This window comes from Hipposideros armiger, unplaced genomic scaffold (genome assembly GCF_001890085.2).
Source record: "Hipposideros armiger isolate ML-2016 unplaced genomic scaffold, ASM189008v1 scaffold_1256, whole genome shotgun sequence".
Lineage (NCBI taxonomy): Eukaryota > Metazoa > Chordata > Mammalia > Chiroptera > Hipposideridae > Hipposideros > Hipposideros armiger.
In genome coordinates this window covers 221,822-225,789 of record NW_017732606.1, presented here as the reverse complement: position 1 = coordinate 225,789, position 3,968 = coordinate 221,822, and positions in this window count along the sequence as shown.

Here is a 3,968-nt window from a genome sequence, read left to right as displayed (position 1 = left end):
AAAGAAATGAAAAGTGAGGACACTGGAAGAGAAATTGGATGTGGTTAGATTTGAAAAAGGTATCAGCAAAGCAAAGACAGGACGAGACCTAGGCCTACATGAAGCCACAGTATGAACCATATTTTAAAGGCCTGATAAATATAACAAGCAAGGTCAAGTTGTGTCAACATCTTTGAGTTTAAATTGCACCACAAACAGAAGGCCACGTGTGGTTGAAATATAACGTTTACTTCAACTTTGGATTGAGGACTGGCCAGTCAGCTTGGCCAGCATTCAGGCCAAATGGTAGTTACCAGGAGACTGAAAAAGAACATTGTACTGCCTGTAAAAGCTGGTCTCATCGTTTCGGAAGTCCACATGAATTGGTTAACCTTAAGCTGCCTGGTGATGCTGCAAGCTCACGTGAGGACGCTGCTGTGGAATCTGCACCCAGAATCCAAGAATTACTGGCAGCCCTGGCTTTGCATGTAGTGCAAGGTACATCATGTAAAAACGTTGACTTGGGTGGAATATAAATGGAGTTCTAGAAAATGGAGATGACCGTGGGGTGCCGACACTGCCCCCATCTGAGAAGTACTTCAGACGTGCAGCTGTAAGGACTTAGTCAGGGCGAACACACAGTCATGGGGAAAGTGGCTATGTTGCAAAGGATGAGGGCATCTCGAGGACGTGACACACATCAAAAACCACACACTGAAGGAACCCCCCAGGGATATTTCACGGCATGGAAAGCACAAAGGATAAAATTCCAGAGACTGATCCAAACTTAGAAAGGAGTGTGACGATTTGCCATGGCACATAAAAGATGCTCACTTCATACCGTAAATTATATAATGAGAGGAAAGCAGGCAGTGATCAAACTATTCTTGATACAGTTTTATAAAGAAATAAAACACTGTAATTTTCAACATTAAAAAAAAAGAAAGCGGTACAAACAAACCTTGTTAAACTAATGCTTATCTTCCAGTTACTTCTTTGCCATTTACCACCTCAAGCCCAAACATTTGTCTTGTCAATTCTTTACAAATTTAATCTGTTTGTCTAAAAGGTATGAGCTTTCTGCTCTGGTCTCTTCTTTGGGTCTTCATTCTCTTGTGAAGGTTCCTGTGTACATGTAAAAATTCAATAAAATTTGTATGCTTTTCTCCTGTTAATCTATCTTAGTTTAATTTTCAGACCCAACCAGGGACCCAAAGAGGGTTGAGGAAAAATTTTTCCTTCCCTACGAGAGCAAGAACACAGCTCATAGACACAGAGACAGATTGGTGATTACCTGAGGTGGAGAGTGGGTGGCATGAGAAATGGGTGAAGGGGGTCATAAGGTACAAACTTCCAGTTATAAAATAGTCACAGGGATGTACTGTATAGCATGGTGACTAAAGTTAATAATATTGTATTGTGTATCTGAAACTTGCTAAGAGACTAGATCTTAAAAGTCCTTATCACAAGGAAAAAAATTTTGTAACTCTGTAAGATGATGTTGGTAACTAGACTGATGGTGATCACTTCACAGTGTATACAAATAAATCATTATGTTGCACACCTAAACTAATGTTATATGTCAATTACACCTCAATAAAAAGAAACTTTAAAAAAGTACAAAATTTATAATCTGAAAAGTACAAAACATGGTTGAAAGAAATTAAAGGATATTTAAGTGAATGGAAGAACATCCCATGTTCATGGATTGGAAGACAACACTGTTAAAAAGCAGTAGTCCTGAAATTGATCCACAGATTCAACGTGACCTCTATCAGCATCTTAGCTGATTTCTATAAAGAAATTGACAAGCTGATTCTGCAATTCATAAAGAATTGCAAAGGACCCAGAATAGCCAAAACACTCTTGAACAAAGTTAGAGGATTCAAAACCTTCTCCAAAGCAACAATAATCAAGACATAGCGGTGCTGGGGTTTCCCGATCAAGACAGAGAAATAGGTAAGCGCTGTGTTCACACCCTCTCACGCCCACATCAATTACAACTAAACTACGGGACAACCATCATTGAGAATCACCTGAAGTCTTGCTGAACCAAAGCCCTACAATTGTGGACAGAGACGCGGAATGGGCTGGCTCCACACACACGTGTGGTGGTTAAAAATCAGAAGGGATTTCTCAGTTGTGGAGGTCCCCTTCTGAGGAATGAGGGGGTCCCAGCCCCACACCAAGCTCCCCATCCCAAGGTCCAGAGCCAGGGAGAGAAGTCCCCATAATTTCTGGCTGTGAAAACCAGCAGAGATTGTGGCTGAGTGTGATGAGAGCGGCTGCAGTCCCAGGCACTCCTCTTAAAGGGCCCGCACACAGACTTACCCATTAACGGACTCACTCGGAGCAGCAGCTCAAAAGGTGACAGGGAGGGAGTAAGTTGCCTGGCTTCAGGCAGAGGACTCAAGGAGCAGCTTTGTTGCGGACAGAAGAGATGGCAGACGCATTTTCTTTGTTGATCCCGCCCCCTCGTTGCGTGCAGACGCACGCACGCACACGTCATATCTGAGTCTCCATCAACCTAGTTAACACCATTCATTTGCCCCGCCCTGGCAGTTTTCTGAGACCCTGCCCCACCCAACTTGTGAGCCCATCCAAGCCTCTTGAGTGGCTTTTCTATACAAACGGCCTGTCTCAGCTTGGGCTGCAGACTTTCNGGAGCATGAGGCAAACTCAGTTTAATGAGTTTATGCTTTAGGAGCTCATAGGAGATGTGCTTCTCACGCCACTCAGCAAATTTTCCATGGCATTTCTTGGAAACTATCGTGTGGGCAACTTTTCTGGTTGGCTTGGGACTGAGAGGTTTCCCAGGATGTGGGACTTTCGAGGCTAAAACTTGGAGAGTTCCAGGCCATGTGGCAAGAGCTGGTCGCCCTGTATAGGAACCCTACAACTATTTCCAGAACAAATGAGGGAGAAGCTGAGTGAAGGACAGAGGGAAGGAACTGTCTGCACCCTGTATACGCTCGGCCACAGTCAGTGCTGGAATCTCTCCCACCAGCATGGCTCCTGTATGGTATGTTCACACCCACCCACACAGCCTTCCTTCCTGGGCATGTGTTTAAAGTTATCACAACAGACAAACCATCTGACAACCTGAGCATTTTCTAAGAATCTCATTGTTACCGACTTTACGTGATGAAAGATGTCTCTGACATTCACACGACTATCACTCTTTACATTTCCTGTGGTTTTTCACCCGTAAGTCAGGAACATGAATGGAAAGTAACAAAGAAGCGTATTTTTCCTGACACCAAATCCTTTCTCTTTTTTGACGCTTCAGTTCCTTTCCAGCCTCTGACTAACACACTGTCAGGAAATGGTTGTTTAACATAGAAGTTCTCAAACTGATCTTGTTTCCCCTGTCATTTGTTCATTCATTCACTCATTCCACAAATATGTACTGAACACTAGCATGTGCCATGCACTTCACTAAGTGAATAAACTGGACAGAAGTCCCTGCCCTTGTGAAATCGATATTATAGAAAAGATAGCGATAAAAAAACTCATGAGATAAGCCAAGTATATGGCGCATGGAATGATGGTAAGTGTGAAGAGAAGATTAAAGCAGGACAGGAGAGCAGGACACAGAGGCAGGGGTGGGATTTCAATTTTAAATAGGGTGGCCAAGAAAGGACTGGGGACAACGAGGGAGAGGGACCGATGGCTCTCTCGGGGGAGGAACATTCCAGCACAGGGAATGACCAGCGAACAAAAACGTGCCCGCATATTCCAGGGACACCAGGAACCCCACAGAGTTGACAGCCGAGTTGGGGTGGGGGCAGTAGGACATGGTGCCAGAGCCTTTCTCAACAAGGGGGGACAAGAACGAGGACAGCTAATGACCTGTAGTGTCCTGCCAACAGGATTCAGAGCTCGGCTGGAGAAACACCTTCTTGCTTGCAGCTGCCATTAATGTGTTAGGCTTGGTCTTCTACCTCATCTTCGCCAAAGCAGAGGTCCAGGACTGGGCTAAGAAGCAG